Source organism: Carica papaya, chromosome 3 (assembly GCF_054855325.1).
Source record: "Carica papaya isolate Zhongbai chromosome 3, ASM5485532v1, whole genome shotgun sequence".
In the NCBI taxonomy this organism is placed as follows: Eukaryota; Viridiplantae; Streptophyta; class Magnoliopsida; order Brassicales; family Caricaceae; genus Carica; species Carica papaya.
Genome location: NC_142311.1, coordinates 29,861,205 through 29,885,475, shown reverse-complemented (window position 1 = coordinate 29,885,475; position 24,271 = coordinate 29,861,205). Strand labels below are relative to the sequence as shown.

Genomic DNA, 24,271 nt, shown 5'->3' with positions numbered 1-24,271 from the left:
TCATATCTCTTTTCATACATATACACACTTAATTAATCATATATAATATAAGAGTTCAATATGAGAAAATCTGGGCTATTACAGTTTTTGTCCAAGAAGTAAAAAGTACAAATGGACAACAGCACGTCAAACTCATTAAAGCCATACATGAGAAGACTCGGTAGCACATACAAAAACAGAATGAAGCCTATGCCTGCAATGTTAACAAGGGATATAAATGCCTCATTTTCCAACCAGGAGACTGGATATTGGTTCACCTAAGGAAAGAAAGGTTCCCCACGCAGTTGAAATCTAAGCTGAATCCTCGAGGAGACGGACCATTCCAAGTTCTGGAGCGTGGCAACGACAATGCCTACAAGATCAACTGTCAGGTGAGTATGAAATGTCTATTACTTTTAATGTATCTGACCTGTCGCCTTTTGATGTAGGTGAAGATTCTAGGACGAATCTATTTGAAAAAGGGAGGGATGACGCGAGAACAATCACGAAGGATATCTCGGTAAAAGAAGAAGACACGTAGGACTCTAAAGTCCACAACGAGCTAGGCCTAATGGGGAGATAAGTCTAGTTGTCTATAGGTCCAATCACTCAAAGATAGGCCCACAAGCTTTAAGGAATTTTTAATCTGCTAGTTCAAGATTCGGTAAGCAACATGATCATTGACAAAGCACAGAGGGAGGCCTAAAGTCCACCGCAAAGATAGAAGACACGTGTGGTATGCATAAACTACCTTTGGCACGTAAGTAACAAGCATGACGATCTACTAGTATAGGTAGATAACTCACATATGTGAAGCAACATACAAGTGTGCGGTCGAAACGACACACACGTCCCATGCGTGTTGCATGAGTGCAAGACCCGCACAACATGCACGCGGGCCTGCGTATGTGCGCTAACCTGGGGTTGCACGCTCCATCTGTGCACGCGCGACCGGCAGCTAGGGATTCCCACTTGGCCACCCATGCAGATTAGCCCGCGGACGGCCCAACTGGCCCAAGCCCACTAGCTCGCAACTCTCACAGGCCTTTTCCTGCACAGCCCGTGCAGACCTGCTGGCTCGTCCCATCCGGGTAACCTTTTTCCTGACCGGCTCCCTTTCTTTTTTTTAAAAAAATTATTTAATTTATTTCATTATTTTAAAATTTTAAAAGGCTTTGGGACCCACTTTTAAAATTATCCATGTTTTAAATTAAAATCTACATGTCTAAATTAATTTCAACATGTGTTTTACATGGAATTCATGTGGGATAAATATTAGAATATTTTAATTATTATTTTATTATAATCCTATCCCTTACGATTATTTAATTAATTTATTTAGGATAAATATTTATTTTATTATGTATTTATCTTATATTTAGATAGAATTTTATATAGGGTATTATTTTATTAAATTATCTTAAGATTTTGTACTCATCTAGATTGTCCGAAAAAGACTATAAATAAGTATTTGCCCCTAGGATATAAACACACATTTTGACAATCAATTTGAGAGAATTCTTGAAAGCTTCAGTTTTTTTAGCATTTTTGCTGAAATTAGCTTTTTCAAGTTCTTCGGGAAGTAGGAGTTTTGAAAAGTCTTGTTAAGCCAATGAGTGGGGATCAATTTATCGGTAAATCTGTTGTATTTTTTCTTTACTTGTTTAGTTTTCCTACTATTTGTTTTTACTTTTCTTTTAGGATTGTACATTTAATTAGAGGGAAATGCTTATTCTAGGTGGTTATAGTTTCAATATTGCATACATTGAGTGAGTTTTAGGAGTTGATTCGATCCTTCCCATATCCTCCCGCGTCAGGTAAGAGCGGTTTCGCACGAAGAATAAGTAAAATGAAATGAAAGCATGATATAATATGATTTGTTTAATTTTCTCTACTTACATGACATAATTATATAATTGATATGATTGATTTGATGTTGACATTTTTTTAAATAAAATATTACGTTTTCTTTATTATTATAATGGTCCCACATGCTCGATCCTCGATGGTAAGTGGATATGTAACACCCAAAACTTTTTATTTTATTATTATTAGAATTTTATTTGATTTTATTTTATTTTAATAATTAATTTATAAGGTTTTAATTTAATTTAATATAAATAAAAACAATAATAATGATAAAATGGGGTAAAATTATTTTTGAGATTTAATTGAAAATGATTTTGGGAAAAAAGGGGTGAAAATTTGGATTCTAGGGGTGTTTTTGAAAAGAAAATAAAAAACTGGAGGTCAAAACGTAATTTAAAAAAATTACGCCATGTCAGCAGCCCGATCAGCAGCCCCAGCCAACCAGGACACGCCGCGTGGCAGGGACACTGACGCGGGAAGCCACGCGGGACGGAGACACGTGGGCGATCCGCGTGCGCGCGATCGGACGGCCCAGATTCGTTCCCGCGCGCACGGACATCCCAGATCAAAAACGCGCATGGACGGCCCAGATCTCACGCGTACGGACGGCCCAGATTGAATCACGCACGGACTACCCAGATCACATCGCAATGGACGACCCAAATTTATTCTCAATTTAATCGCGATCGGATGGTCCAGATTTAATCGTGATGGACGGCTCAGATTAAAAGGGAAATGTTATAAATAACCTCACCCACACCCAAACCCAAACCCTAGCCGCTAGAGCCCTCGCCGGAGAAGACGACTCAGCCATCGGAGGAACTGGCTGCCGCCACCCATCGCCGCACCAGAGGATTTTCAGGCCGCCATCAGAGCCAAACCATCGGCCAATTGGCCAAAAAATACTGCCGAAATCCAGCGGTGCCGTCGCGGGTTCCCTCAATTTTTACCTCCGATGAAACCCTTTCCAGTTCCTGCTCGATGTAATTTTTACACTACTGTTACCACTGTCCTTTTCTTTATAGGTTGACCGGAGCAAAACACCAAATCGCAACTCGTGCCGGAGGAGCCGCTGCACCCGAGAGCTCCGCTGTCGGTAAGTCTCAATTTTTTGTAATTTTTTGGCCCACCGAGGCCCCCAGGGGTGTTTTATTATAGGAACCAATGCAAGTTTGGCCAAAAACGGCCAACCCGAGGCGGATCGCCGCCGCGTGCGACAGCGCCATCGCCAGAGCCCAGCGGAGCCGCTGCGCCAAAATTTTAAAATTTGCCGAATAGGCCCTGGGTCTGATTTAAGATTTTTTTGGGACATGTGCAGGTACTGGAAATGTGTTTCAGTTTTCGAAAAAAAATTTAGAAAAACTAGGGACTACCCATAGGCGTAGTGAGAACCCGATTTCAGACTCCGAAACAAGTAAGGATCCCTCACCCTATTTCCTATCACGGCATTAAAGCCTAATAAATGATTGAACGGTATTTTATAAATAAATAGATATGTATAATTAACTAAGATTGCTAATATGGCCTGAACTTGATGTATTTGTCGGTTTGTTCCTGTTTGATATATTTTACAGTCTAAATGGAGTATAATATTTGATTGTTTATTCTGTGATTTCGTATCCATAAATAACTATTTAATCTATTATGGTTTGAATTATTGTAGACCCAATGTTGTGTTGCCTTGTTTGGTGTGCGTTGCTGGTTTACGTATTTATGTTGATTGGGTAATTGAGACTAAGAAAAATAAGGATGGTATGTGAATTTATGAACGGATAAGTCGATAGCCTCACTAGATATTCTGGGAGATGATGGACAGACCGGATCTATAGGGAACGCTACCGAGAACGTGGTCTCTCATATCGGACGGGGTATGGAGACTTTAAATGTTGTGGCGCTCATACCAGACGGGGTATGGGGACGACCTGCTTCACCCTCATACCGGACGGGGTATTGAGCTTTATAGTTTTGGCGCTCATACCGGACGGGGTATGAGGACGGCCCTGGAATTAAGGTGAATGGTTCACGTATAGTGGGGACCCCTATGGATCCCCATGGATATTAGTAGGCTGATAAAAGAGGAAATTTATTGTTTGATGATTGAAATACAAAAGTATGATATGTGTTATGTTACACAGTGTCCATGATCTTATGATGTTTATAATGCTATTATATTCATAAGTTGTTCTTATGAATCTCACCGAGGTAAGTAGACAGTAAAGAGTTTTATTATTGATAAATGAATTTGTTATGAATTATGTTCCATTGGTCGTTTTTGTTTTCTACCAACCTTTACTACTGTGACAGTGAGATAATGTGACATCTTTATTGGGCTAGTGTAGCTCATTCCTTACTTAACCATTTCAGATAAGGAGGACTTGGTTCCCGAGCCCATTTCGTAAGAAGACGGCGAATAGAAGCCTAAAGATTTATTAGTTTTCCTTATAGGATTCATTTATAATATTTTCTTTAGTCAGTTTATTCTTTCATATCTTTAATACGTTTTGATTATTGTGTAAGGGATGTTAATCATAATCTATTTTATTTTGCTTCCGCACTTAGAATAAATATATACATTTCCTTTTAATTTCCGGGGCCGTTACAGGATAAGACATTTTTTAAAAGTTAATTACCTTTAAAATCTTAATAATGTCATTTAAATACTATTTTTCTTACTAAATATATGGAACTCACCCCTTTCCATGACCCCCTTTTAGATGAGGACAATAGTGAGGAGGCACTTATAAACTTACCCATTGAAATCTATGAGGATCCCATGGATCCATGGATCATTACGAGTGCATGTTTTTTCTTGTACTTTGATGAGTCCAAATTTTGAAGAGGCTTATATTTATTTTTGTTTTTCCTCAGTATTATAAGATTTGGAACTCAAACTTATTTTTGTAAGGGATTTATAATATTTTTATTTCGGTGCATATAATTATTTTAAATGCACTCATATATGTTTATGTATTTGGCCCCTTATACTTTAATTAGTATTTAGGATGTCACACATGCAGCCTGACCTCCTCTTCCTTCTGTGATGGGATGCCTCAACCACCACCAAAAGTGGTGGAATGTAGTAAGCAAGTTGTGCTTATTTTCCAGCCAGATGGCACTATTAAGGCCATCAACCACATGGTTGTCAACCACCCAAAATAAATCCTGCGGCTAGGATCGCCTATGTAATACCACAAAACCTCTGTATTTAAATGCAGTGTTTTTTTTTAACTTTATATTTTAGTGAATTACTGCACTTAAATGTTAATTTTAATTTTAATTGGTATTTTGCTTGACTTTATTTTAAAATTTTAAATTAATTTTAAATTATTTTATTTTTTTAATTTTATTTTTGCACAAAAAAAAAATTATTGGAAATTTTTAGAAAAAAAGAAAAAGCATTTGGAGCGGGAATGGCCCACACCCATGAACCCATGTGCATGAGCACCTGCCATGCGCACGCAGGACAGATTGTGCGTGCCTGCGCGCACGTCAGGCTGTAAACACAGCACGCAACGTCCCATCGCTCGCACCTATGCGCACCTCATGTCGCGCGCAATACGCGACATCACATTGCCCGCAACATGCGACATAGCATCACGTAGGCTAGTGCATTGCATGCACTTGTGAGTAGAACTCACACCTAGGGGCTGTCAGCTCGCGTCCCATCAGTTGCCCGCGCAGGTCAGCCGTCATGCCACCTGCAACCTTCTCCTCGGTCAACGTTCGTTGTCGGTTAGATCCCTCAATCAATTGCCATATGTCAGTCGTGCATGTCGTAACGTGGCGCACATCCTTTCTTTATGGCTATTTAAAGCCTTCCCCGTTCACTCTTCTCTCCAATTCCTTTTATTTTTTCCTCATTTTCCCTTGACTGAGAGTGTAGAGAGAATTTAGAGAGAGAGAGTTTAGAGAGAGAATTTCGAGAGAGAAAGAGACTGAAAGGCACTCGATCTTCAAATGGTAATCCTCCTTTTTTCTCCTTGGTTTTTTTTTTTTTACACTATAACTTCAAGGAGCTCACCTTTAAGCTCATTTTTCACATAAATTTTATAAAAGCTACGTAACGCAAGGATTCTACCAAACAATCATCTTTCTTCCTTGAAAAGCAAACAAATCTCAAAAAAGCTTAAAAGTTTCGTTTAAGTATTTTTTAATAGTTTTACATACACTTCAAAGAAAATTTTCGTATAATTAATGACTATCAATTTGTTTTGATGTATGAAATTGAACATTGTTTATAAACTATATGATAGAATTGGATATATATGTTATTAGTCTTCCTTAAAAAATTAAAATGCATGTTTAGATCGAACTTTGATGATACTTGATGTATGTGCAAATTTGGCCCTCTGCCTTATCCTTGGGTGATGTGGAGAGGGTCATTTTATTGAGTCTTGGCTCGAGAAGTTGACTCGAGGGTGAAATCCAGCTATAAAGGCATCGTTAGGACATGATATGTTGATCGGACTCCCACTGGTTTTGAATTCATGATTATCTGTGAATTGAAATCAGTAAAGAAATAAGAAATAATTGAAAATTCATTTGACCTTTATCACTGGGGTGTTTCTATTTCTGTATATGTATCTGTATTTGAATCTATTGGTGAACCACTTCCTGTGAATGATATTGACATTCCCTCTAACGAGAGTGGATTCACGATTGACTGTAGGGGCCACAATGGCGAACTACGACTGTGGTCATTACTTTTATCCTTGAACTATCTGATATTGAAATAAATTTATTTGCCCATTCATAGTGGTAGTTAGGGATCCCTTCTACCCTCAGTTGATATAAGTTAGAATGGCTTTGCGCGAACATCTTTAAAAGACATAAATAAATTAAACCATTTGACGATATAGGTAGAACAACTTATTGATTTCCCATGCTTTAATAGTTTCTCTTTAATAGAATATGTTTCTCACTGTTCCATCATGGCATTGCCATACTTTTAGTTTGTTTAACTAGTTTTTGTTATATTTTTTCATTGTATTATTGACTCTTTTATGTTGCACTGCACCATCTTTACTTTCTATTGTGATTTGAATACCGATGTTTCTGATTTAATTTAAAAGAAAAGTAAACATTTTTTTAATATTTCAAATAAACATGTTCTATGACAAGTCCAAGAGGTAAGTCACTTGTTTTCTATGATAATGACATGTTTTGAAAGTAAATAACTTTTAAAACCTTTGTAGTGTAGTTTAAATACTATTTTCCTTACTAAATTTATTAAAACTCATCCTAATCCATGTCCCCCTCAGATGATGTTGGAAGTGATGATTCACTCATTGAGTTGTCCATAGAAGCTTGTTTGGATCCATTCTCAGATCTTTAAGAGAATTCCAAGTGCATTACCTATCTGACTCTGATGAAACACTTTCGTAATAGAAAAAAGTGACTTTTCATAAACTTTTGTGTATACATGTATTTTTCCAGACATCTTCTTAGTCTTAGGTGTAAAATTTAAAACTTAAATTTTTGTACGGGATGATATTTTCTGCTACATATATATTTGTTTATTTTTATGCAATTATATCTATTTTATTATCCAACACCTTTTTACCCCACTAGGTATCGAGATGTCATAGTTAGTATCAGAGCATGATTCTCGCAATATTCCTTATAATGAGATCTAAAGTTTATATTTAGAAAATTAAGAAATTCTTAGAACTAGAAATAATCTTTTGTAACCTAGCCAATAAAATTTGTCTTTAAACATTTGTCTCCTTTTTGTAGGCCAAATGACTCGAGTGAGACCTTCTATAGAATAACCCGAAACCCAGAATGCCCAATCTGGACTGAATTTACTAAGCTATTTAGGGCCATTCAGGGTCTGACCACCGCTGTGGGTCATAACCGTGCCCATAATGCTGATCAACTGCCTCCTGTAATGACCATCATCCAAGTGATCGAACTATCTCCAGAACATCTTAGAATTTAAGAGACTGAACCCTCCTCGCTTTGATGGTGGGCTTGACCCATGGCTATAGAAGCATGGATAATGTTAATCGAGAAGCTCTTCTCTATCTTTGAACTCACCAAAGAGCTGAAGATTCCTTTAATAAACTTTATGTTCACTAGAGAGAATAAACATTGGTGGCGTCTCAAGAAAGATACCTTGCTGACTCCGATTACTTAAGATCATTTCATGGATGTTTTTCTCAAGAAAATTTTTTTAGTCTGTGCTCAAGAGAAGAGAGAATAAGATTTCAAAGACCTACATCAGGAAAACATCATTGTCAGCTAGTATGCCGCCTGGTTTGTCTAGTTGTCCCAGTTTATCCCTCAAATTGTAGCCACTGAGAGCCAGAAGGCTAAACTTTTTTTGAAGGATCTTAAGGAAAATATCTTTAACTGAGTGTCTATGTTAAAGCCAAACACCTATATAGAAGTCCTTGAGCATGTCCAGTTGGCCAAAGAACTCCTTGCAGGTTGTTATTGGCACATTAATCATCTCCTAGCACAACAACAATAAAATAGGAAGGAGATTTGCCTAGATCATAGTCTCAAATGAGCCAAAATAGTTTATGTTGTTGTCCTCCCCCCACCTCCTGGTAACCCTGTTTAGCTTGTCCAGATATGCCAACATTGTGAGCGAAATCATGGTAATCAACCCTGCCACTAACTGAACAATGTATGCCATAAGTGCAGGAGCACACAATATTTTGTGAAGGACTATCCCCAGAAGCTGTGAGACACTACTAGACCGATTGCCCAGGGAAGAGTCTTCCATCTTAGTGAGTCTGGTGCCGTAGCTATACCGAACTACCATTCAAGTACGGTTTCTGTTCATAATTCTACCGTTCGTACTTTGATTGATACTGGTGCTAGTCATTCTTTTATGTTATGTGAGTTTGCAAGAAATTTAGAAATTAAACCAGAACCTCTAGGACAAATTTTAGCTATAGAAAAATCCTCTAGGGAACTCTTAAAAATACATGTTGTATATAAGAACTGTAAAGTGAAAGTTTCAGATAAAGAACTAACTATAGACCTTATACTTTTATATTTTTCTAGGTTCGATGTAATTTTAGGTATGGATTGGTTAGAAAACTATCAAGCTCTCATCGATTGTGGTGACAAAATTGTAACCCTCCTCTCTCCTAAAAAGAAACAATCCTACGATTATAGGAAGCTTTGTTTTGTAAATGAATATTTTTTGAATTTTTAAAATTTTTATGCATTTAAGTATTTGCATGGAAAATATTTTTAAGATTTATATTGCTTGTTTTTTTTCTAACATATGTGATGTATAGGCACATGGATTCTGAGTTGTTAGTACAGACGATCCTTATCGTCTGTAACTTCCCAAATATTTTTCTTGTGGAGCTACCAGGTCTGCCACCTAGGTGGGAGATCGAGTACTTCGTTGACCTAGCCTCAGGGACACAATCTATCTCTAAAACTACGTACTAAATGGGCTAAACGGAACTTGTAAAGTTGGAACGTCATATCACAACATTGAGGAAAGAAATGTTTATCAGACCAAGTCATTCTCCTTGGGGTGCTCTAGTTTTGTTTGTTAAGAAGAAGGATGCCTCAGCTTAAGTATTAACTACAGAAAACTCAACAAGGTGAGAATCAAAAGTATCCCTTACCCCATATTAACGACCTTTTTTTTTTTTTACCAATTACAGAGTGTATTAGTATTTTCTAAGATTGATCTCAGGTCTATCACCTGTTGAGGGTTAAGGTCGAAGATATTCCCAAATGACGTTCCACTGAAGGTATGACCAGTTTGAATTCAAGGTCATTTCCTTCGAGTTAATTAATACCCCTACAATATTTACAGACCTTATGAACCAAATTTTTAGGCTTGCACTAGATTAATATGTCATCGTTTTTATTAATGACATTCTAGTGTATTCCAAGGACGCTCAAGAACATGTCGTTCATCAACTCAAGTCCTTGGTACTTTTCGACAACACCGACTTTATGCTAAGTTAAGTAAGTGCTGCTTTTGGTTAAACCATATTTCTTTCTTTGGTCATATAGTTTTTGGTGATGGAGTTTCTGTTAACCCATCAAAGGTTGAGGCTGTAATTAATTTTAGTTAACAGACCAATGTCATAGAAATTAACAGCTTTTTAGGATTGGTGGCATATTATTGGCACTTCATTGAAGGCTTCTCCTGTATTGTCGATCCCTTAATTCAACTCAGTAGAAAAGGTGTCATATTTGATTGGGATATTAGATGTGAATAAAGTTTGTCAAACTTAGATGTCGACTTACCACTACCCCAGTGTTGATTCTTCTTGATAATACCGATCAATTTCAAATTTTCTGTGATGCATCTCATGTGGGTTTGGGATGCGTACTCATGTAACATAGTCGAGTAGTAGCATATGGTTCTAGACAGCTAAAGTCGCATGAGCGTAAGTACCTCACTCATGACATTAAGCTTGCCGCCATTGTCTTTGCCCTGAAGATATGGTGTCACTACTTTTATAGTTAGATTTTTTAAATCTACACTAATCACAAAAGTTTAAGGTATTTATTTTCCTAGAGGGAGTTAAACATGAGACAGAGGCATTGGATGGATCTCATGAAGGATTACGACTGCAAGATCATGTACCACCCATATAAGAGTAATGTAGTCGATGATGTCCTTAGTCGAAAGGACTCTGCTATGTTAGCTCAGTTGATGGTTTCTAGTTGGAGGATGCTTGAGACAATTCAAGGTCTTTGACTGAATCATTATGGTGAAGATATATACCTCACCCAAATTCGGATCCAACCCATTCTCTTCATGAGAATTTGGAAAGCCCAGTCTACTGATCTTAAAATTTTGGAACACATAGACAAGTTTGCATCCGAGGAACCTCATTACTTCAAAATAACCGACAGACTTTATAGGTTTTGAGATTGAATATGGGTAATTAGCGACCCCTAGCTTAAGTTGGACATTTTGAAGGAAGTCCATGCATCCAAGTTGTCTATACATCCTAGAAGTGCAAAGATGTATCGAGATTTGAGGTATTGTTTTTGATGGCTTAGTACAAAAAAAGGATATTGTTGAATTTATCTCCTAATCTCTCACTTGCCAACGGATCAAGGCAGACCACCAGAGACTTAGTGGCCTTATGCAAAGTCTCCCCATCGCAGAATGGAAATGAGAGCATATAACTATGGACTTTATCATGAGTTTACCAAAAACTAGTTTATATCATAATGCTATTTGGGTTATTATGGATAGATTGACCAAATATGCCCATTTTTTTGCAGTTAAGACTACTAATTCAACTATTAAATTGGTTAATTTGTATGTTGAGGAGATTGTCAAACTCTATGGTGTCCTAGTTTCATGGTTTCAGTGAGGGATTCTCATTTTACTTATCATTTTTGGGATAGTTTCCAAGAGGCTCTTGACTCCAAACTTTACTTCAACACTACTTACCATCCATAAACTGATGGATAGTCTGAACGAACTATTTAGATGCTGGAGGATATGTTGCGTGCCTGTGTATTGAATTTTGGTGGTAGTTGAGATCAACATCTTCTCCTTGCTACATTTGCTTATAATAATAGCTATCACTCTAGTATTGGTATGGTTCCAATTGTAGCTCTCTATGGTTGGCCCTATCGATCCCCATCCTATTGGAATGAAATAGAGAACAAACATCTCCCAGGAATGGATTACATCCAGGAGACCGTTGACAAAGTTATCGTCGTCCATAAGAACTTCATTCCCATGTAGAGTTGTCAAAAGAGTTATGCTGACAACTGAATGAGAGCTTTGAAATTTATTGTGGGTGACCACATTTTGAAGGTTTTTCAATACAATAGAAAATGCGGTATGGGAAGAGAGGAAAGTTAAGCCCTTGTTTTATTGGACATTTTGAGATTTTGGAGTATGTAGGCCCTGTGTCATATAATTTTGCTTTACCCTCTGAATTCTCTGGCCTACATGATGTTTTCCATGTCTCTATGCTCAAGAGGTATCACCACGACCCTTCTTACATCATCCTGCATCAGTAGACTCTTATTTGTTCACACATCTTATCAGGAATACCCTACCGAGATAATTGATTAGATGGAAAAGGTTTTAAGGAACATAAGGATTCCAATGGTAAAGGTTTTATAGCAGCACCACACTCCGGATGAAGCTATGTGGGAATTTGAAGATGAAATGTGGGACAAGTATCCCAAAGTCTTTTAAATTTAGAGAATCAAATTTTTGTAAGGTAGGGAGGATGCATCTCTGTATTCAAATGCCGTGTTTCTTTCACTCCATGTTTTAGTGAATTACAACACTTAAATGTTAACTTTAATTTTAATTAGTATTTTGCTTGACCTTACTTTTAATTTTTAAATTATTTTATTTTTATTTTTATTTACTCATTGCATAAAAAGAAAATTATTTTGAAATTTTTAGGAAAAAAATAAAGAAAGCGAAAAAAGAAAAAAAATTTGGAGTAGGAAAAGCCCGCGAACCAGGGGGAATAGCCTGCACCAACGAGCCAGCATGCTCGTGCACCTGCTGCGTGTATGCGGGGCCGATTGTGCACACCTGTGTGCACATCATGACGTGCGCCTGTGTGCAGCTAACGCATATCCCATCAGCCACCAACACAAGTTAGCCATCACATTGTTTATAGCTATCTCGTCAATCACCATCAATCACTGGCTGTAACCCTCCACCGGCTGCCACGTGTCAGCTATACATGCTGCCATGTGGCACACATGCATTCTCTCTCTTTGGATATTTAAAGCCTTCCCCATTCCTTTCATTTTCTCTTATTCTTCCCTTAACTGAGAGTGTAGAGAGAATTTAGAGAGAGAAAACGAGTTTTGAGAGAGAAAGAGACCGAAAGGCCTTCAATCTTCACATGGTAATTTTCCTTCTTTTCTCCATGGTTTTTTTTTTTTTCACATTACAACTTCAAAGAGCTCACCCTTAAGCTCATTTTTCACTTAAATTTTAGAAAAGCTACTTAACGTAAGGACTATTCCAAATAACTGTTTTTCTTCCTTGAAAAGCAAATAAATCTAAAAAAAGCTTAAAGGTTTTGGTAAGGCATTTCTTAGTATTCTATTATACACTTCTAAGCAAATTTTTAGATAATTAATGACTATCGATTTATCTTGATGCATAAAATTAAACATTATTTATCAATTATATGATACGAATGGATATATATGTTGGTAGTCTTCCTTAAAAAATGAAAATGCATGTGATCGGACTTCCTCCTCAACCCTCAAGATTTTTGTGAGAAGCTTTTAGCTATGGGTAATGATGGGATAACACCGAACTCCACCATTTGTGGAATCCAAACTAGTAGCTATTGCTGGCATGCTGCCCTGTCAACTATCGACATTAACAACATCTTCTCCTCCAGCTGATCGTCCCAACTAAGCATCAATGGCTCATATCACTTGCATGTGATCCGATGGTGGAGATGGGAGGGAAATTGTTACTTGAAGCTTCCCCTTTTGTTATCTTTGTTTTCCTCATCTGTTTGAGTGAAAGAGTTAAGTTGAGGGAGAAACACTAAGAGGAAATAGTGAGTTTAGAGGGAGAAAGGAGTAGAATAGAGGTGAGAGGGAGTAGTAGAAAATAAAGAAAGTTAGAGGAGAGTTATGCGCATCTGTACGAGAGGACTCCACTTCTTTCCCTGTTGAGGTAAGTCCTCTCGTTTTCTTAGTGACTCATTTCCACTATTCTTTAGCTTCTTAATGCCTTTTCTAACGGTTTAACAACATTAGAAAATCACAACAAGCTTTAACTTGAGCTTCCTTATATTGCACCTGAATTATGACTCTGTGTAGGTAACTAACTTTTGGTTTTGTTTTGAATTCTAGCTTCTGTTCTTGCTTTCCTTTTAATCTTAGATAGTAGTTGAATATCTTATATAGTAGAACAACAAAAATAAAGGTGTAGTGGGCGGTCCGTTCATCTGGGCATTATTCGAGGCGCCGGGCATTTCGCTTGATATTAGAATTAGAAGCAGAGGTGTAGTGTGCGAGCACAACAAAACAAATGATGAGCGGGGGGAGGGAAGGATAAGGGCTATATGTATTTGCAGCGCTAAACTAGATTGGTGCGATCGTACCCGCACTAATGCACCAGATCCCATCAGAACTCCATAGTTAACTGTGCTTGTGCGAGAGTACTACTAGGAGGGGTGACCCCTTGGGAAGTTTTCGTGTTGCACCTTTTTTTTTTTAACAGAAAGTTAAATGTTACACACGATCAGAGCCACTGTCCGCCGGTTCATTCGCCAGCCTGAGTCGCGAGGCTGGGGCATTTTGTTTAATATTTTTTCTTCATTTATTTATAGTCCACCACGTGATAAGATTTTCAGTATGAGCATCTTAATTAGTAGAACAACGAAAATAGAGGTGCGGTGGGCAGTCTGTTAATCTGGGCATGAGTCGAGGCACCGGAGCATTTTGCTTGACATTAGAATTAGAAGTAGAGGTGTGGTGTGCACACAAAGCGAAATAAATAATTGGAGGGGGAAAGAAAGGAGAATGGGTATATGCATTTGTAGTGCGGAATTGAACGATTGCGATTATATCAGCACTTATGCACCAGATCCCATTAGAACTCCGAAATTAAGCGTGCTTGGGCGAGAATTGAAATAGGATTGGGGACCTCCTTGAAAGTGCTCGTGTTGCGCCCATCTTTTTGTGTACGGGGAGTTAAACGTTACGCATGATCTGAGCCACGGTCCGCCGGTTCATTCCCAGCATGAGTCACGATGCCGATGCATTTTACTAAATATTTTTCATGCATTCATTTATAATCCACCACGTGATAAGAGTGTTATTGCGAGCATCTTAATTAGTGAAACAATGAAAATAGAGGTGCAGCGAGCAGTCTGTTTATTTGGGCATAAGTCAAGGTGCCGGAGCATTTTGCTTATTATTAGAATTAGAAATAGAGGTAAGGTGTGCGCGCACAGTGAAACAAATGATGGGAAGGGGAAGGGAAGGAGAAGGGGTATATGTATTTGTAGTGCGGAATGGGACGAGTGCGATCATACTAGCACTAATGCACTGAATCCCATCAGAACTCTGCAGTTAAGCATGCTTGGGCAAGAGTAGTAATAGGATGGATGACCTCCTGTGAAGTTCTTGTGTTGCACCCTTCTTTTTGCAGATGAGGCATTAAACGTTAAGCGCGACCAGAGTCACAGTTCGTCGATTCATTCACAAACGTGAGTCGCGACGCTGGGCCATTTTTTTTTATCTTTTTCGTGCATTTATTTACAGTCCACCATGTGATAAGAATATTATTATGAGTATCTTACATAGTAGAATAACGAAAACAGAGGTACGTCGAGCAGTCCGATCATCTGGGTATGAGTCGAGGAACCGAGATATTTTGTTTGATATTAGAACTATAAGCAAAGGTACGATGTGCGTGCACAGCGAAACAAATGATGGGAGGTGGGAGGGAAGGAGAATGGGTATATGTATATGCACCACAAAATGGGACAAGTGCGATCATACCAGCACAAAAGCACCAGATCCCATCAGAACTCCACAGTCAAACATGCTTGAGTGAGAGTAGTACTAGGATGGGTGACCTCCTGGGAAGTCCTCGTGTTGCACCTGTCTTTTTCAGATGGGGCGTTAAACATTACGCACGATTGAAGTCATGGTTCGCCGGTTCATTCGCCAGCGTGAGTCACAGCACAGGGTGATAAGAGTGTCATTATGAGTATCTTATATAGTAGAAGAATATAAAAAGAGGTGTGACGGGCGATCCATTTATCTGGGCGTGAGTTTAAGTGCCGATGAATTTCGTTTAATACTAAAATTAGAAGCAGAGGTGCGGTGTGTGCGCACATCGAAACAAATGATGGGAGGGGGGAGGGAATGAGTAAGGGTATATGTATTTGAGCGTGTAATGGGAAGGATGGGATCATACCAACACTAATATACCGGATTCCATCAGAAATCCATAGTTAAGCATACTTGGGCAAGAGTAGTACTTAGATGGGTGACCTCCTGGGAAGTTTTTGTGTTGCACCCGTCTTTTTGCGGATGGAGCGTTAAATATTACGCACGACCGGAGCCACAGTCAGTCGGTTCATTCGCCCATATGAATAGTGGTGCTGAGGCATTTTGTTTAATACTTTTCATGCATTCATTTATAGTCCACCACATCATAAGAATGTCATTACGAGCATGTTACATAGTAGAACAATAAAAACAAAGGTGCGACAGGCGGTCTGTTCATCTAGGTGTCAGTCGAGGCTTTGGGGCATTTCGCTTGATATTAGAACTAGAAGCAGAGGTGCGGTGTGCACGCACAACGAAACAAATAATAGTAGGGAAAAGGGAAGGAGAACGGGTATATGCATTTGCTCAGCAGAATGGGACGAGTGCGATCATACCAGCATTAATGCACTGGATCCCATTAGAACTCCGCATTTAATTGTGCTTAGGCGAGAGTAGTACTAGGATGGGTGACCTCTTGAAAAGTACTTGTGTTGCACCCTTTTTTTTTGCTGATGGGGTGTTAGACATTACGTGCGACCGGAGATACAGACCGCTGGTTCATTCACCGGAGTGAGTCGCAACGCAAGAGCATTTTATTTAATATTTTTTGCATTCATTTATAATGTCATTTGCTAGCGTGAGTCGTGGTGGAGGGATATTTTTCCTAATATTTTTTGTGTATTCATTTATAATCCACCACGTGATAAGAGTGTCATTACGAGCATCTTAATAGTAGAACAACGAAAATAGAGGTGCGGCGGGTAGTTAATTCATCTAAGTGTGAGTTGAGGTGTCGGGTCATTTCACTTGATATTAGAACTAGAAGTAGAGGTAAGGTGTGAGCGCACAGAGAAACAAATGATTGAAGGAGGGGAGGGAAGGAAAAGGGGCACATGCGTTTGCAGCACAGAATGGGACGGGTTTGATGATACCAGCACTAATGCACCAGAGCCCATCAGAACTCCGCAGCTAAGCGTGCTTGGGCGAAAGTAGTTCTAAGATGGGTGACCTCTTGGGAAGTCCTCGTGTTACACCCGTCTTTTTACTGATGGGGCATTAGAAGTTACGCGCGACCGGAAATACAGTCCGCTGGTTCATTCGCCGAAGTGAGTCGCGACACCAGGGCATTTTACTTAATATTTTTCGTGCATTCATTTATAATCTATGACAAGATAAGAGGGCCATTATGAGTATTTTACATAGTAGAAAATTAAAAACAAAGGTGTGGTAGGTGGTCCATTCATCTGAACGTGAATGGAGGCGCTGGGGCATTTCGCTGTATTTTAGAACTAGAAGCAGAGGTGCGGTGTGTGCGTACAACGAAATAAATTACAGGAGGGGGGAAAGGAAGGAGAAGGGGTACATATATTTGCAATGCAAAATGGAATGGGTTCGATCATACTAGCACTAATTCACAAGATCCCATAAGAACTTTGCAGCTAAGTGTGCTTGGGTGAGAGTAGTTCTAGGATGGGTGACCTCCTGGGAACTCCTCGTTTTACACCCTTCTTTTTATAGACGAGGAGTTAAACTTTACGTGGGACTGGAGTCACGGTTCGCCGATTCATTCACAAATGTAAGTCGTGGTGCCAAGTTATTTTGCTAAATATTTTTTGTCCATTCATTTATAGCCCACCACGTGATAAAGTATCAGCACGAGCATCTTACATAGTAGAACAACAAAAACAGAGGTGCGGCAGGCGGTCCCTTCATCTGGGTATGAGTTAAGATACCGAAGCATTTCACTTGATATTGGAATTAGAAGTAGAGGTGCGGTGTGCGCGCACAATGAAACAAATGATGGGAGGGGAGAGGGAAGGAGAAGGGGTATATATATATGCAACAGAAAATGGAAGGGTTACGATCATATCAGCACTAATCCACTGGATCCTATCGAACTCCGCAGTTAAGCATGCTTGGGCGAGAGTAGTACTATGATGGGTGATCTCTTGGGAAGTCCTTGTGTTGCACCAGTCTTTTTGCGGACAAAACTGATAAACGTTATGCACGACTGGTGCCACAGTCCGCCGGCGTGAGTCGTGGCGGCAGGGCATTTTTCTTAATATTTTTTATGAATTCATTTATAGTTCACCACGTGATAAGAGTGTCATTACGAGCATGTTATATAGTAGAATAACGAAAAACGAGGTGCAGCTGGTGATCCATTCATCTTGGCGTGAGTAGATGCACTGGGACATTTCGCCTGATATTAGAACTACAAGCAGAGGTACAGTGTGCACACACAGTGAAACAAATGACGGGAGGAGGGAAGAAAGGAGAAGGGGTATATATATTTGCATCGCGGATTTAGAAGGGAACGATTATACTAGCGCTAATGCACCAAATCCCATCAAACTCTGCAGTTAAGCGTACTTAGATGAGAGTAGTACTAGGATGGGTGACCTTCTGGAAAGTCGTCTTGTTGCACCCATCTTTTTGCGTATGGGCCATCAAACGTTACGCGTGACCGAAGCCACAGTTCGTTGGTGTGAGTCGCGATGCCAGAGCATTTTGCTAAATATTTTTCGTGATTCATTTATAGTACACCATGTGATAAGAGTGTTATTACATGAATCTTAAATAGTAGAACAACGAAAATAGAGGTGCGGCAGGTGGTCCGTTCATATGGGTGTGATTCGAAGCGTCCGAGCATTTCACTTGATATTAGAACTAGAAGCAAAGGTGAGATGTACACACCATCACTAATACACTGTATCCCATCATAACTCTGTAGTTAAGCGTGCTTGGGCGAGAGTAGTACTAGGATGGGTGATCTCCTGGGAAGTCCTCCTATTGCACCTATTTTTTTTACGAATGGGGAGTTAAACATTACGTGCGACCGGAGCAACGATCTGCTGGTTCATTCGCTGGGATGAGTCACGGTGATAGGGCAATTTGTTTAATATTTTTTATATATTCATTTGTAGTCCACCACGTGATAAGAGTGTCATTACGAGCATCTTATATAGAAGAACAATGAAAACAGAAGAGCAAGGGGTAGTTTGTTCATCTGGGCATGAGTCGAGGCGCCGAGGCATATTGCTTGATATTAGAACAAGAAGCAGAGGTGCAGTGTGTGCGCATAACGAAAAAAATGACGGGAGGGGGAAGGAAGGAGAACGAGTATATGCATTTGCAGTGCAGAATGGGATAGGTCCGATTATACCAGCACTAAAGCACCAGATCCAATTAGAACATCGCAATTACGTGTGCTTGGGTTAGAGTAATACTAGGATGGGTTTTTGTGGATGGGGAGTTAAATTTTACGTGCGACTAGAGCCACTGTCCGTTTGTTCATTCGTCGACGTAACTATCAGCACCGGGGCATTTTGCTTAATATTTTTCATGCATTTATTTATAGCCCACCACATGATAAGAGTGTCATTACAAGCATCTTAATTAGTAAAATAACAAAAACAGAGGTGTGACGAATAATCCGTTCATCTGGGCATAAGTTGAGGCACTAGGGCATTTGACTTGATATTAGAACTAGAAGCAAAGATGAGGTGTACGCGCACAGTGAAACAAATGATGGGAAATGGAATAGAAGGAGAATGGCCACGTGCATTTGCAGCTCGAAATGGGACGGGTGCGATAATACCAGCACTAATGAACCGGATCCCATAAGAGCTCTGCAGTTAAGTGTGCTTGGGCGAGAGTAGTACTAAGATGGTTGACCTCCTTGGAAGTCCTCATGTTATACCCATCTTTTTGCAGATGGGGCAATAAAATTACGCGAGACCGAAGTCATGGTCCACCGGTTCATTCGTTGGTGTGACTCATGTCACTGGAACATTTTGCTTAATATTTTTTGCGCATTTATTAATAGTCCACCACGTGATTAGAGTGTCATTATGCGCATCTTACATAATAGAACAATAAAAACATAGGTGCGGTGGGCGGTCCGTTCATCTGGGCGTGAGTCGAGGTGCAGTGGCATTTTGTTTGATATTAAAACTCGAAGTAGAGGTACGTTGTGCGTGCACAATGAAACAAATGATGAGAGGGGGGAGAAAAGGAGATGGGGCATATGCATTTGCAACGTGGACCTCCTGGGAAGTCCTCTTGTTGCACCTATCATTTTGCGGAAGAGGCGTTAAACATTACGTGTGACTGAAGCCACTGTCCGTCGGTTATTCGCTGACGTGAATCGCGACACCAAAGCAATTTGCTTAATATTTTTTGTGTATTCATTTATAGTCCACCACATGATAAGAGTGTCATTACAAGTATCTTACATAGTAAAACAACAAAAAACAAGGGGTGATGGGCGGTCCTTTAATCTGGGCGTGAGTCAAGGTGCCGGGATATTTTTCTTGATATTAGAATTAGAACACGCACAACGAAAAAAATAATGACAGGGGAGAGGGGGGATGGAAGGAAAAGAGGTATATGTATTTGCAGCACAAAATGGGATGGGTGGGATCATACCAGCACTAACCCACCGGAGTCCATTAGAACTCTACAGTTATGTGTGTTTGAGCGAGAGTAGTACTAAGATGGGTGATCTCCTGAGAAGTTCTCGTGTTGCACTTGCCTTTTTGTGGACGAGCATTAAACACTACTCGTGACTGGAGTAAAAGTCCGCCTGTTCATTCACCGACGTAAATCGTGGGGCCAAGGAATTTTGCTTTATCTTTTTCATGTATTCATTTATACTCCACCACGTGATAAAAGTGTCATTACAAGCATATTACATAATAGAGCAACAAAAAATGAGGTGCGGCGGGCGATCCGTCCATCTGGGTGTGAGTCAAGGAGCCGAGACATTTTCTTTGATATTAGAACTGGAAGAAGAATTGTGGTGTGTGAACACAGCTAAACAAATGATGGGAGGGGAGAGGGAAGGAGAAGGAATATATGTATTTACAGCACGGTGCATCCATTTTTCCTATTATATCTTATAGAAAAGAGAGGAGGTTTAGCGCCGGTCCTAAAAGGAAGATGCATTGGGTCATTCGGTAACTACCTCGAATGCTTTACTCCCTCCCCCTGCAGCACTTTCATATGGAAGAAAGATAGGCTTACCATGTTCCATCAATAGCACCTAATCTATACCGATTTTGGCGGACCGTGCTCCACCCCTGTGTACTCATGCGGTTCCGACGTGCCCAGAGGCCAGAGGGGAAATCCGTTCATGGTCCATTCACCGAATCCCATTAGAACTCCACAGTTAAGTGTGCATGGGTGAGAGTAGTACTAGGATGAGTGACCTCTTTGGAAGTTCTTGTGTTACACCCGTCTTTTTTTGGAGAGGGTGTTAAACATTACGCACGACTGGAGCCACATTTTGCCGATTCATTTGCCAACGTGATTCGCGACAACAGGGCATTTTATTTAATATTTTTCATGCATTCATTTATAGTTCACCATGTGATAAGAGTGTCATTACGGGCATTTAATTAGTAGAGCAACGAAAGAAGAGGTGTGGTAGGCGGTCCATTCATCTAGTCATGGGTCGCGGTGTCGGGGCATTTCACTCGACTTTGGAACTAGAAATAGAGGTAATGTGTGCGCGCACAGTGAAACAAATGATAAGAGGGGGGTGGGAAGGAGAAGGGGCGCATAAATTCACAGAGCAGAGTGGGACGGGTGTGATCGTATTAGCAGTAATGCACTGGATCCCATCAGAACTCTGCAGTTAAGTGTGCTTGGGCGAGAGTAGTACGAGAATTATTGACCTCCTGGGAAGTTCTCATGTTGCACTCGTCTTTTTGTGGACAGGTTGTTAAACGTTAAGCGTGACCGGAGATGCAGTCCGCCGGTTCATTCACCAGCGTGAGTCCCTGCGCTCGGGCATTTTGCTTAATATTTTTTTTTGCATTCATTTATAGCTCATCACGAGATAAGAGTTTCATTATAAGTATTTACATAATAGAACAACGAAAACAGAGGTGCAGCAGGCGGTCAGTTTATCTAGGCGTGAGTTGATGCGCCGGAGCATTTCGCTTGATATTAAAACTAGAATCAGAGTTGCAGTGTGCGCGCATAGCGTAACAAATGACGGGAGGGGGGAGGGAAGGAGAAGGCGTATATATATTTGTAACGCGAAATAGAGAGTGTGCGATCATATAAGTGCTAATGCATCAAATCCTATTAGAACTTTGCAGTTAAGCGTGCTTGGACGAGAGTAGTACTAGGATGAGTGACCTCCTTGGAATAACTCGTATTGCACCCGTCTTTTTACAGACAAGGCGTAAATATTACGCGCAACCGGAGCCACAGTTTTCTGATTCATTCACCAGCGTGAGTCGCGATGCCAAAATATTTTGTTTAATATTTTTGTGCATTCCTTTATAGTCCACAACGTGGTAAGAGTGTCATTATGAGCATCTTAATTAGTAGAACAACAAAAACATAGGTGCGGCAGGCGGTCCGTTCATCTGGACATGGGTCGAGGTATCAGGGTATTTCGCTTGATTTTAGAACTAGAAGTAGAGGTGAGGTTTGTGCGCACACTGAAACAAATGATAAGAGAGGGGAGGGATGGAGAAGGGGCACATGCATTTGCAGTGCGGAGTGAGACGGATGTGATCATACCATCCCTAATGCACCGGATCCCATCAGAACACCGCAGCTAAGTGTGCTTGGGTGAGAGTAGTACTAGTATTGTTGACCTCTTGGGAAGTTCTCGTGTTGCCATTGTCCTTTTACAAATGGGGCGTTAAACGTTACGCGTGACCGGAGATACGGTCTGCTGGTTCATTCGCCAACGTGAGTCACGATGCCGAGGCATTTTGTTTAATATTTTTCATACATTCATTTATAGCCCATCACGAGATAAGAGTGTCATTACGAGTATCTTACATAGTAGAACAAAAAAAATAGAGGTGCGGCGGGCGGTCCGTTCATATAGGCATGAGTCGATGCATCGGAGCATTTCACTTTATATTAGAGCTAGAAGCAAAGATACAGTGTGCACACATAACGAAACAAATGATGCCGGAGTATTTTATTTAGTATTTTTTATGTATTCATTTATAATCCACCATGTGATAAGAGTGTGATGACGAACAATTTATATAGTAGAACAAAGAAAAATGAGGTGCAGCAAGTGGTCCGTTCATCTGGGTGTGAGTCGAGGCGACAGAGCCTTTCACTTGATATTAGAACTAGAAGTAGAGGTGCGGTGTGTGTGCACAACGAAACAATTGATGGGATGGGGAAAGGAAGGAGAAGGGATATATGTATTTGCAGCACGAAATGGTATAGGTGCAATCATACCAGCACTAATCAACATATCCTATCAGAACTCCGCAGCTAAGTGTGCTTGGGCGAAGGTAGTACTAGGGTGGGTGTCCACTTGGGAAGTTCTCGTGTTGCACCCATTTTTTTACGGACGAGGCGTTAGACGTTACACATGATTAGAATCACATTCTGTCGGTTCATTCGACGGCATGAGTTGCAGTGCCGAATTGCTTAATATTTTTCGTGCATTCATTTATAATCCACTACGTAATGAGAGAGTCATTGCGAGAATCTTACTTAGTAGAACAATAAAAACAGAGATGTGGCAGGCGATCTGTTCATCTGGGCATGAGTCGAGCCCCTGGTACATTTTTCTTGATATTAGAATTAGAAGAAGAGGTGCAGTGTGCACGCACAATGAAATAAATGAAGGGAGGGGTGAGGGAAGGGGAAGGGCTATATGTATTTGTAGCGCAGATGGGAGGGGTGTGATCATACCAGCAATAGTGCATCGGATGCCATCAGAACTCGGCAATAAAGCATGCTTCAGCGAGATTAGTGCTAGGATGGATGACCTCCTGGGAAGTCCTCGTGTTGCACCTGTCTTTTTGCACACGGGGCGTTAAATGTTATGCGTGACTTGAGCCACAGTCCATTGGTTCATTCGTAACTGAGAATCCCAGCACTGGGCCATTTTGCTTAATATTTTTTGTGCATTCATTTATAATCCATCACGTGATAAGAGTGTTATTATGAGTATCTTACATAGTAGAATAACAAAAAACGAGGTGTGGCGGGCTGCTCGTTCATCTGGGCGTGAGTTGAGCCGCCATGGCATTTCGCTTGATATTAGAATTAGAAGCAGAGATGCAGTGTGCACTCACAGTGAAACAAATGACGGGAGAGATGAGGGAAAAAGAGAGGGGGGTATATGTATTTGCAATGCAAAATGGGACAGGTGCGATCATACCAGCACTAGTCCACCAGATGCCATCAGAACTTCGCAATTAAGTGTGCTTGGGCAAAATTAGTTCTCAGATGAGTGACCTCCTGGGAAGTCCTCGTGTTGCACCCGTCTTTTTACAAATGGAGCGTTAAATGTTACATGCAACTGGATCCACGGTCAACCAGTTCATTCGCAAATGCGAGTCACAGTGCTTGGGCATTTTGCTTAATATTTTTCGTGTATTCATTTATAATCCATCACGTGATAAGAGTGTCATTACGAGTATCTTACATAGTAGAACAACGAAAATAAAAGTGCGGTAGGTGGTCCATTCAT

The 24,271-nt window shown here is 40.2% G+C and overlaps 6 pseudogenes; all 6 read left to right on the top strand.

Annotated features, from left to right (window-relative positions):
• Positions 1-13,887: 13,887 nt before the first annotated feature.
• LOC148268555 (5S ribosomal RNA) lies at positions 13,888-14,006 on the top strand (annotated as a pseudogene).
• Positions 14,007-14,823: 817 nt separating this feature from the next.
• LOC148268554 (5S ribosomal RNA) lies at positions 14,824-14,942 on the top strand (annotated as a pseudogene).
• A 350-nt stretch (positions 14,943-15,292) lies between these two features.
• LOC148268553 (5S ribosomal RNA) lies at positions 15,293-15,411 on the top strand (annotated as a pseudogene).
• Positions 15,412-16,182: 771 nt separating this feature from the next.
• Positions 16,183-16,301, top strand: LOC148268552 (5S ribosomal RNA; annotated as a pseudogene).
• A 418-nt stretch (positions 16,302-16,719) lies between these two features.
• On the top strand, positions 16,720-16,838 carry LOC148268551 (5S ribosomal RNA; annotated as a pseudogene).
• A 2,550-nt stretch (positions 16,839-19,388) lies between these two features.
• Positions 19,389-19,507, top strand: LOC148268550 (5S ribosomal RNA; annotated as a pseudogene).
• Positions 19,508-24,271: the final 4,764 nt, after the last annotated feature.